Below are 12,284 nucleotides of genomic sequence, written 5' to 3'. Positions count from 1 at the left end.
ATCCTGTAACCAGGTTGACTCATCCTTCAACTATACCCATGGGTAGCAAAAGCTTTAAACCTTAAACAGATTTAAACCTTGTGGTTGAACTTTAGCCTATAGGAATAGTAATTCAAACTCTTTAAAAAATAGTATTTAATTTTTTCCAATTATATGTAAAAAATAATTTTATACTTTTTAATTTATTTTTTTCTTTTTTCATTTTTAGCTTTTTTTAAAAATACATGCATAGATAGTTTCACCTTTGCAAACCTTGTGTTCCTGTTTTTTTCCTTCCCTTCCCCCTACCCACTCCCTTAGATAACAAGTAATTCAATATATGTTAAACTTGTGCAATTCTTTTATACTTATTTCCACATTTATTGTGCTAAATAAGAAAAATCAGATAAAGAAAAAAATGAGAAAGAAAACAAAAAGCAAGCAAATAACAAAATAAGATGAAAATACTATGCTGTGAGCCACATTCAGTCCCCACAGTCCTTTTTCTGGAGGCAGATGGCTCCCTCCATCACAAGTCTATTGGAATTGGTCTGAATCACTCATTGTTGAAAAGAACCACATCCATCAGAATTGATCATCATATAATCTTGTTGTTATTATATACAGTGTTTTCTTGGTTCTATTCACTTTACTTAGCAACAGTTCATGTAAAGTGTCTCTTGGTCTTTCTGAAATCATCCTGTTGATCATTTCTTATAGAACAATAATTTTCCATAACATTCACATACCGTAACTTATTTAGCCATTCTCCAACTAATGGACATTCACTCAGTTTCCAGTTCCGTCCCACTACAAAAAAAGGCTGCTACAAACATTTTTGCACGTGTGGCCTTTTCCATTTTTTATAATATCTTTTGGATACAGACCCACTAAAGACACTGCTGGATCAAAAAATATGCACAGTTTGATAGGCCTTTAAACAGAATTCTATACTACTCTCCAGATGGTTAGATCAGTTCACAACTCTGCCAACAATGTATTAGTGTTCCAGTTTTCTGACATCCCCTCCAATATTTATCATTATCTTTTCCTGTCATCTTACCCAATCTGAGAAGTGTGCAGTGGTACCTCAGAATTGTCTTAATTTGCATGTCTCTGATCAACATGATTTGGAGCATTTTTTCATATGACTAGAAATGGCTTCAGTTTCTTCATCTGAAAATTGCCTTTTCATATCTTTTGACCAATGAAGAATGGCATGTATTTTTATAAATTTGAGTCAGTTCTCTATAATTTTAGAAATTAGGCTTTTATCAGAACCCTTGGATATAAAAATTTTCCCCCAGGTTTCTGCTTCCCTTCTAATCTTGAATGCATTGGTTTTATTTGTACAAAAAATTTCAACTTAGTATAATCAATATTATAAATTTCATAATGCACTTAATACTTCTTTGGCCACAAATTCCTTCCTTTTCCATAGATCTGAGAGGTAGATTTCACTTTATTCTTCTAATATTCTCACTTGTTATGTCTAAATCACAAAGCTATTTTGACTATCTTGGTATAGGGTATTAGGTATTGGTCAATGCCTAGTTTCTGCCATGCTATTTCTTACTTTATCCAACAATTTTTGTTAAATAGTGACTTCTTATGCCAGAAGCTGGAGTCTTTGGATTTATCTAATACTAGATACTATAGTCATTGACTATTGTTTCTTGTGAACCTGATCTGTTCCATTGATCAACTACTCTATTTCTTAGCCAGTACCAAGTGGTTTTGAGGAATGCTGCTTTATAATATAGTTTTAGGTTTCCTAAGCTAGGCCACCTTAACTTACATTTTTTTTCATTAATTTCTTTGAAATTCTTGATCTTTTTTTTTTCCAGATGAATTTTGTTACTATTTTTTCTAGATTTGTAAAGTAATTTCTTGGGAGTTTGATGGTATGACACTGAATAAATAGATTAATTTAGGTAGAATTGTCATTTATATTATCAGCCTACCCACGAGCATTTGATATTTTTCCAATTGTTTAAATCTAGCTTTATTTGTGTGGAAAGTATCTTATAACTGTGTTCATATAATTTCTGACTTTGGCTTGGCAGATAGATTCCCAAATATTTTACATTGTCTATAGTTATATTTGTATCTCTTGCTGTCAGACTTTATTGGTGACATATAAAAATGCTGATTATTTATGTGGATTTATGTTGTATCCTACACCTTTGCTAAAGTTGTTGTTTTCAGTAGGTTTTTAATTGATACCTCATCATATCATCTGCAAGGAGTGATAATTTTGTTACTTCATTGCCTACTCTAATTCTTTAATTTTTCTTCTCTTATTGCTAAAGCTAACATTTCTAATCCAATATTGATAGTAATGGTGATAATGGGCAACCTCTGATCTTATTGAAATTATTCTAGTTTATCCCTATTATATATCGTGCTTGCTGATGGTTTTAAATTTAAATTTTAAAAATAATCATTTTAAGGAAAACTCCATTTATTCCAATGCTTGCTAGTGTTTTTGACAGAACTGAGTGGTAGATTTTGTCAATTTTTTTTTGCACCTATTGACATAATCATATGATTTCAGTTAGTTTGGTTATTGATGTAGTTAATTATGCAAATAGTTTTTCTAATATTGAACCAACCCTTCATTCCTGGTATAAATCTTTCTTGGTCATGTTGTATTATCATGGTAATAATTTGCTGTAACCTCTTTGCTAATATTTTCTTTAAGATTTTTTGCATCAATATTCATTAAGGAAATTGGTCTGTAATTTTCTTTCTCTGTTTTGACCCACTTAGTTTGGGTTTCAGCATCATAGCTGTGTCATAAAAGGGCTCTTTCTTTCTCTATTTTTCCAAATAGTTTGCATAGCATTGGAATTAATTGTTCTTTAAATATTTAGTAGAATTCACCTATCTGGCTCTGGAGATTTTTTCTTAAGGAGCTGATTAATAGCTTGTTCAATTTCATTTTGTAAAATGCAACTATTTAAATAATTTATTTCTTCCTCTTTTAATCTGGGCAGTCTATATTTTTGCAAGTATTCATCTATTTCACTTAGATTATCAGATTTATTAGCATAATTGAGCAAAATAGCTCCTAATTATTGCTCTAATTTCCTCTTTAGTGGAAAGTTCACCTTTTTCATTTTTGATACTAGCGTTTTGTTTCTTCTTTCATTTTTTCTCATCAAATTAACTAAAGGTTTATCAATTTTGCTGGTTTTTTCATAAAACTAACTATTACTTTTGTTTTTTAGTTCAATAATTTTCTTACTTTCAGTTTTATTAATCTTCCCTTTTATTTTCAGAATTTCAAATTTAGTATTTAATTGGGGGGGAGGGATTTAATTTGTTTTTTTTTTCACTTTTTTTAGTAGCACACCCAATTCATTGATTTTCTCATTTCCCCTAAGAACTGCTTTGACAGCATACCAAAAATTTTGGTATGTTGTCTTATTATTGTCATTCTCTTCAATGAAATTCTCATTTGTGTCTATGATTTGTTGTTTCACCCACTCATTCTTTAGTATTCGATTATTTAGTTTCCAATTAATTTTGCATCTATTTTTCCCTGGCCCTTTATTCAACATTCACTTTTATAAGATTAAAATTCCATATTTTCTCTCTCCTTTACTCCCCTTTTCCTTCCCTAAATCAGCAAACAATGTGATATTGGTTATATAGCACAATAATATTCCATTATATTCATATATTACATATTGCATATATTACAACTTGCTCAGCCATTCCCCAATTGATGTGCATTCCTCAATTTTCAATTCTTTGACATCACTAAAAAGAACTCTAAACTCTTACAAATTTTACTAATAAGACCTATACAAGTCTGACTTTGATTTGCAAATACTGATTCTGATTAAATATGATTCTCAATCAATGATTAAGCATGAAATATCAATTTTCAAAGTTCATAATAACCAACTGAAGTTACCTGCTTAAAGGAGATCAAGCTCACATAGCAAGGGAGTCACTATTGATTGTGACTTTGATCAGGACAAATTTGATCAGGACAAGCAAGGGAAGAGCCAACATGGCAGAAAGAATCCAGGAAGCTGTTTGTGCTCTCTCCAGTTTCCCCCAGAAACAATATGAAATCAAACCTTTTAACAGATTATTGAACAACAACACATACAAAGAGACAGAATGAAATAGTTTTCTAGCTCAAGATAGCTTGAAAGGATTTCAGGAAAGGTCAGTTTCATAAGGGGGAAAGGTTAGCTTATCACAGATGGTGTCCAGAAGAGCCAATAGAGGGAGGATGTTGGTTAAAGTGCAAGTCAGCTACTGAAACCTCCTCAGCCCATCCCAAGTTCAATAGAACAGTAGCACAGCAGACTAGTGGTGGTGCCTCCAGTCCCAATGTAAAAGGCAAGTTGCCATCCTGGGAAATCAGACAACACTAGGTGGGACTAAGACATGCTACTCCCAGAACTATGAGCAAGTCACAAAATATTAGGGGCCCCTGTACTCAAACCCAAAACTCAAAGTCCTCCAAAACTCAAAGCTGCACAAAAAGCTTGGGAAAGCAATGCCTGTGACTCAGAGCTCAACTTTAAAAGCCGGGAAATAGGCCAAAAAGAGAGAGAGAGAGAGAGAGAGAGAGAGAGAGAGAGAGAGAGAGAGAGAGAGAAAGAGAGAGAAAGAAAGAAATGCAAACAATAAAAAAAGGATTTTGACCATGGAAAACTATTAGGGAAAGATCAAAATCCAATTCAGAACAGGATAAAATGCCTATAAATTGGTCTCAAGGTTAAAGAGCCTTCCTGGAAGAGCTCATAAAGGATTTTAAAGGACAAATAAGAGAGGCAGAAGGAAAATTGGGAAAAGAAATAAAAGGTTTACAAGAGAGAATCAACAGCTTGGAAAGGAAAGGATAAAAATTGCCTGAAAAAAAACAATACTTTAAAAGTAGAATTAGCCAAATGGAAAAGAAGATACAAAAGCTAACTGAAGAAAATCATACATTAAAAACTAGAATTCAGTATATGAAAACTAATGACTCTGTGAGATATCAAGAATCAGTCAAACAAACTAAAATCGAAGAAAATGTAAAATACCTCACTGGAAAAACAACCAACCTGAAAAACAGATCCAGGAGAGTTAATTTAAGAATCAATGAACTACTTGAAAGCCATGATCAGAAAAAGTGTCTGGATAGCATCTTCCAAGAAAGCATCCAAAAAATATGCCTTAATATATTAGAAGCAGAGGGCAAAATTGTCTTTGAAAGAATCTATTGATCACCCCCTGAAAGAGATCCCTCAGGGAAAACTCGAAGAAATATTATAGCTGAATTTTAGAACTTTAAGAAGAGAAGATACTGCAAGAAATCAGAAACAATGCAAGTATTGAGCAACCACAATCCGGATTACCTAGGGTTTAGCAACTTCTACAACAAAGGATCAAAGGGCCTAAAATACCATATTCCAAAATGCAAAGGAGCTTGAATTACAACCAAGAACCAACTACCCAACAAGATTGACCATAATCTATCAAGGAAAGAGATGAACCTTCAATAAAATAGGAGATTTTCAACAATTTCTGATGAAAAGACCAGAACTAAACAGAAATTTAATCTTCAAATATAATTCCCAAATGAAGCATACAAAGATAAACAGGAAAGGAAAAAACATGTTATTTAAAAGTTAAACTTCCCTATATGGGAAGATGATACTTCTAACTCTTGAGAACTATATCTTTCCCAGGATAGTTAGAAGGGGTTTATGTAGAAAGAGGGTATGGGTATAAATTTATTTTGATTTGATGATATAAGGAAAAAAGACATTAAACAATGGGGAAAGGATTGTACTGGGAGAAGAGGAAAGGGGAGATAAAATGGGATGTGAGCATGTAAAGAAGCACAAAAGTTCTATTACAGTAGAAGAGAGAGGGATTAGCATTGTCTGAAGCTCAAAAAGGGAATAACATAACCTCTTAATTGGGTATAGAAATTTATCTTACTCTATTAAGAAGTAAGAGAAAGAAGGGAAAGAAAGGTATGGGCTAAATTGAAGAGAAGGCAGAAGCAGTAGGAAAAAGGGATAAGAAATGGAAGGAGGAGTGATAGAAAGGTGGGCAAATTGAGGTAAGGACTGGTCAGAAACAAAATGTTGTTAAAGAGGGACAACATGGAAAGAGGTAGAAACATGGGAGAAAATAAGATGGAGGGAAATACACAGAAAAATAACTGTGATTGTAAAGGGGATGAACTCACCCATGAAATGGAAGCAAATAACAGAATGAATTAAAAGGCAGATGCTTCAGCTGAAGTTAAAAAAAAAAAAAAGCAGAGGTAGCAATACTGATCTCAGACAAAGCAAAAACAAAAATAGATCTAATTAAAAGAGATAAGTAAGGAAACTACAGATTGATAAAAGGTACCATAGACAATGAAGCAATATCAATGCTAAACATATGTGCACCAAGTGGTATAGCAATCAACTTCTTAGAGGAGAAGTTAGTTATGGGAAGAAACAGACAATAAAACTATACAAGTGGGGAATCTCAACTTTCTCTGTCAGAATTGGATAAATCTAACCACAAAAGAAACTAGAAAGAAGTTAATGAGATGAAAAGAATCTTAGAAAACTTAGATATGATATCCCTCTGGAGAAAATTGTGTGGGAATAGAAAGAAATATACCTTTTTCTCAGCAGTATATGGCACCTACACAAAAGATGCCCATATATTAGGACATAAAGACCTCACAATCAAATACTAAAAGACAGAAATATTGAATGCATTCTTTTCAGATCATGATGCAATAAAAAAAATGACATGCAATAAAGGACCATGGAAAGATAGATGTGGCAGATTGATCATTAATATATAATAAATTGATTATTTTATTAAATTCATACAAAATAAAGTGGGATATCAATTTTCAATTTTCCACATCTCATCTTCTTTTTCCATCTCTTTGCACTGGGCTTCCTACATGTCTGGAACATACTGTCCACCTTACCTCTACTTCATAGAATCCCTCCATTTTAGATGAAAATGAAGCACCATCTTCTACATGGGTCCTTTCTTGATCATTGCAACTATTTGTGACTTTCCTTCTAAACTACTTTGTAATAAAAGCGTTTAGCTTTCTTTGTATCATTCTCCTTACATTTAAGTGTATGTACATATTTGTATATACTTGAAATAATTCCTATTAGAATATAAGTTTCTTGTAAGTATGATTTTTTGTGTTTATATCCCCAGAAATCAACACAATGCTTGGCACAAAAATAGGTAATTAATCAATCTTGTTGACCAATTATTATTGGTGTATGGTGGTTTTAATATCAAATCATACTTACAGAATTGTAAAGGAACAATTCCCACCCAAAATATGACTTCTCTCTATAACAAATAATGAGGGTTCATTAACCCCATCTTGAAAACCTGATTAGCAGGGACCTCATTATAATGACAAAGCAACAACTTTTCCTTTTTTGACAACTCCAGTCCTCGGGAGGTTATTCCTCATATTGAGACAAAATCTATGTTCCTAGAAGTTCTATTCATTGGCTTTAATTCAGACTACATATATAATTCTTTTTCTAGGTAACAATGCTTTAATATCTTAAAGATACCTATACTATTCTCTCTAAATCTTCTCTTATTTACACTAAGCATTTCCAGTCTTTTCAAAAAAGTCTACAAAGACATAATTCCTAATCTACTTATGATTTTGCTGACCCATTTCTGTATGTATACTACTTTGTTGATGTTTCTTTTAAAATAGAGTGCACAAAATTGTATGCAAACACTCTAGATAAAGAGTGTATGTATATGTGTATGTGTTTATGTAAGAGACAGACAGAAGCTAGGTCTTCCTATCTTTCTTACTGGAAGTATACCAGACACATGCCAACCATGGTAATCAGTATGGGATCTTTAACTTGGTATGTTTCCAACTTAGGGTGATTTTCCTTCCTTAGGAAGGTTGTTATGTTTCCCTCTTCTCCTTTCCTTGGAGTTCAGCAGTGGTTAGCTTCTTAATCCTAGGATCTATGGACACCCAAGATGGTCTGTGGATAGATTCCAGAATATCTGGGCATTTATTTTTTAATTTGGATAATTGAATTTTATTAAACATGGATTTCTTTGTAGTTGTATTCTTCTTTTACTTATGCATTTTAAAATGTCATCCTAAGAAGAGATCTATCAGCTTTACCATATTGCCAGACAGGTCCATGACACCCAGAAAAGGGAAGAACTCCTTTCTCTAGATGAAGTTTGATGAGGGAAGTGTGTAGAGGAACAATCAGTCCTTTCACTTTGGACACTATTCTATTCTTTTGCTTCAGATTAAACTTGTATTATCTTTTTTGGCTCCTACATCATGCTATGACAATATTAAGTCTAGAAAATGACTTTTGGATGTTGCCCAAACAGCAGTTCAACTATTTTATAATGTAGTGTCAAAAAAGGATGCTAATGCTATTCAATTCAGCAATGTTTTTTCTCTAGTTTAACACTTAGTGATGTTTTCCAAGACTCTGTTTTATGTATGTAGTAGTCATAGTACTATATTTTAATAACATGCTCAATGTTTTTTTCCCCCAGAAAATCACACAGGCTTATCTCAGTATGTAAATCTAGTTTTGTAGCACCAGAGAAAATATTGCTTCTATGCAAAGCTGGAGAAATTTGAGTTTGCTTAGACAGAGAAAACATCTTGAAGTTCATGCTCTTATACATAAGATTCACATAAATTATCATACTGTAGTACTTATTCCCAAATAATAGAAATAGCTTGCATTTGTATAGTATTTTAAAGTTTGTAAAATACTTTAAAATATTTTTTTTCATTTAATCCTCATAACATCCCTGGAGACAGCTATTCATATTAGGCCCATTTTACAAATGAGAAAAACAGGTAAGACAGATTAAAAGCTTTTTCCAGGGTCACACAGTTGTATATGTCTACCTGAATTCAAAATCAGGTTTTTCTAGTGCTAGGTTCAGTGTTCTATTCAGTCAGTCGCACAACTGAGAGTTCAATGTTTTCTATGGTTTACTAATTTTCACAAATGGTAAAAATCTCTCATCTACTTTCTACATATACAGGGTTTTTGAGGAAGAATGCATATTTCTACTAGAAAAGTGCAAGTCATAGTTAGCCTTTATGTACTGAAGTCATACTTTATATGTACTCTAATCCCAACATTTTGTCATGAAAATTAATACACTAAGTGAGGCTATTAATCAACTATTACTAAGTAGAGGCCAGCCAACCTATATATTTCATATATTTTAATCTCTATTCTCAAATGACTTGTAAAGACAAGTTTTATTTAATTGGATTTCCTTTGTATTAAGGATAAGTTTAAATCTTTTAAAGTAATTTTATCTTTATATCTTATAGTATTAGAATGATTCAATATAGATATAAATTATTATTAATTTTAAGAGAACTGAAACTAATAAAACAGAATTCTGATGTCTGGGATGAGGAATTTTTAGTCACCTGAATGGTCTTAAAGAAATGGTATGATATTGATCACTGTAACCCAGAGGACTGAGATCCCTGAAAACTCATCAAATGCTATAAATATTACTATTCTTATATTCTATACATATATTCTTATTCTAGATTAAAAACAGCAAAATAGATATCTTGTCAATAAAAATAAACTATTTCAAACTGAGAAGAATATGTCCTACCTACTTTTCTATCTATTTAACTGATTCCACCCATTTGTCATCATTTGATTCACAAATTTACCAGGTTTACCTTCTTACTTGTATGCACATAGAATATGTGCCTAAAGGTTCTCTTTAGGTATAAAAATCTCTTTATAATACATTATTTTAGAAAGGTATGATAAAAAGAAAATTGGAAAGCTATTATCTCTAATATTCTGGTGACCCTCAGTTAATCAGAATTCAAATTTTTATATTCAGTTATATGACATCCTCAGAACAAGACTGACAGTAATTTTGGATTTTTCACTAGTTCTTTTCAAACCTTACAAATTTCAAGCAAAAAAAAAAAAAACCTACATTTCACAATTGACCTTTTCCCATACCAAAGAAACACTATGGTTTTGTGGGTGTAGGTAGCTACTTTGAAAGATAACTAAACTCACAAATATAGTATAAGGCAGTGGTTCTCAAAGTCTGGTCCAGAGCATCCTCGGAATCTCTGAAATCCTTTCAGAGAGTCTACAAATTCATAATTGGTTTTTATTTTTAATGTGATCAATATCTATAACTATAACCCACATAAATAAAAACACTGGACAGATCCTCAATCATTTTTAATAGGAAAAAAATATTGAGAACAAAAGTTTGAGCACCACTGGTATAAGGCCCTGTCAAAGAATTATAGAATCCCAGAGTTGAAGGAAACCTAAAAGCAGACCCAATCCAATCACTTCCAGAACAACAATTCTGTCTAAGATAAGAGATAGTTCAACTTTTTCCAGGAATGGTGAAAACCACTGCCTCTTGAAGCTATTCATTATACTTTTGAATATCTTTGATTGTTAAAAAAAAGAAAGAAAGAAAAGAAAAATGTCAAATCAAATCTAATTTGGTCTCTTTACAACTACTTCTGTTCTCTGAACAAAGTAAAAAATGTCTCATGTTTTCCCAGGTTAGAGTATAATGGGATTATCAGCTTCTGCATTTTGGATACTATGCCCTTCTGCCTCTTTTCTTTCTTATCAATTGAGTGAGGGGTTCTGTTAGAATTAAATATATGTAGACATTTTAATTACCATTGACTTACTCGGTAAATATGCATAGCAGCAGAATCTCTGGGTCAAAGGGTATGAAAATTTTGGTCATTTCCTTGGAAGAACTCCAAATTGCCGAAATTGTATAATTTCATAGCTCCACCAATACTGTATTGATGTCAAATAAAGGAACTTGTATAGAGTTTAGATTTAAAGCATTGAATGTTCTTTAAGTGGGGAGATGGCATGGTTGGATTTGTGCTTTGCAAATATTGATTTGGTTGCAGATCACAAAATAGATGGAGGTGAGAGAAAGAGAGTATTATTCTTTGCTTTAGTAAGGAATTGTTGGTGTATGTGAGAATAGTGGACAATAGCCTGTTTGCTCATTTCTTCTCTCCCTCTACAATATAAGGAATCCCCAAGCCAACCTACTTTATCTGCTCCTAGAATTTTCTCTTCTTCCTTTCCAGATAGATCAGCCCCTTTCCAGCTCTCTCTGAAGTAGAGATGATTTTTCCAAAAAGAACAAAAAATAATTTCAATGTTATTTGATCCTCTCTATGGTAATTGGGAGGAAGCCTTTCTAAGATATTTCTGATGAAGTATAAGGAGCACAAGGTCCCAAATCCCATTGGTTGGAATACATGACTTTCAAGATGCATTCCAACTCTAGAAATCTATTTCCTGAGTCACTAGAATAACAAATTCTCCTTCCCACTCAGCTGTACTTGTCTTAATTCATAATTGTTTGAATTATTTTCATATCATAAATTACAAAGTAAAGTTGAAGGCATTTTTGGGCTGCTTGCTCCATTATGTGTGTATAGGTGTGTGTATCTACGTGTGTTTATCATCCAGACTGTGATTTCACTGTTGCAGGGGAAAACATTGTCCTTTGAAATAGATCAGGACTTTAACTTTCAATCTCAAAGAGTTGCTTGGGGTATTAATAGAGTAAAGAACTTGACTTGCACATGGCCAAATAGCTATTGTGTATCTGAAGCAGTACTTGAACCCAAGTCATCTGAATTCCAAGTTTGACTATTATTATTATCTATTAAATCACACTACCTCTTGCTATAGTTAATAACAATTTTTTGAGCTTTACCCACCCATTTGTCTATCTCTCTTGTCTCTTTCTGTTTTTCTTTCTCCCTGTCTATCTATCTGTGTTTGTCTGTCTGTCTGCCTGTCTCTCTATCTTTCTCTCTCTGAATTTCCTTAATTACTATAATAACAATGGCCAGGTTAGAGCAGAGAATAGTCTACACAGTCCAATGTGTCCAGTTCAGTCCAGTCCAGCTGAAATGTATATAAATAGGATTAACATAATATTTACCATAATATATTGTACAAAGATGCCAAATTGTAGTTAGGAATTTGTAGACAGTTGTAGTGAGTTGTCACTTAGGGATTTTTTAAAGATAGATTAATGTGACTGGGAAGGTTATTCATGGAGCAATGTGAAAAGTATATAAAAGAGGAGAAAAGCAGGTAAACTGGATAAGAGAGTATAACAGTAGCCCAAATAAGAGATGATAAGAACCTTAATGAGAGTGGTACCTTTAGGACTCAAACTGAGGGGACATATATAAGATAAATTGTGTCGATAGAAAGAACAAGGGTTTATTT

The sequence above is a fragment of the Sarcophilus harrisii genome, chromosome 3 (genome assembly GCF_902635505.1).
Source record: "Sarcophilus harrisii chromosome 3, mSarHar1.11, whole genome shotgun sequence".
In the NCBI taxonomy this organism is placed as follows: domain Eukaryota; kingdom Metazoa; phylum Chordata; class Mammalia; order Dasyuromorphia; family Dasyuridae; genus Sarcophilus; species Sarcophilus harrisii.
Note: the sequence above shows the minus strand (reverse complement) of the source record.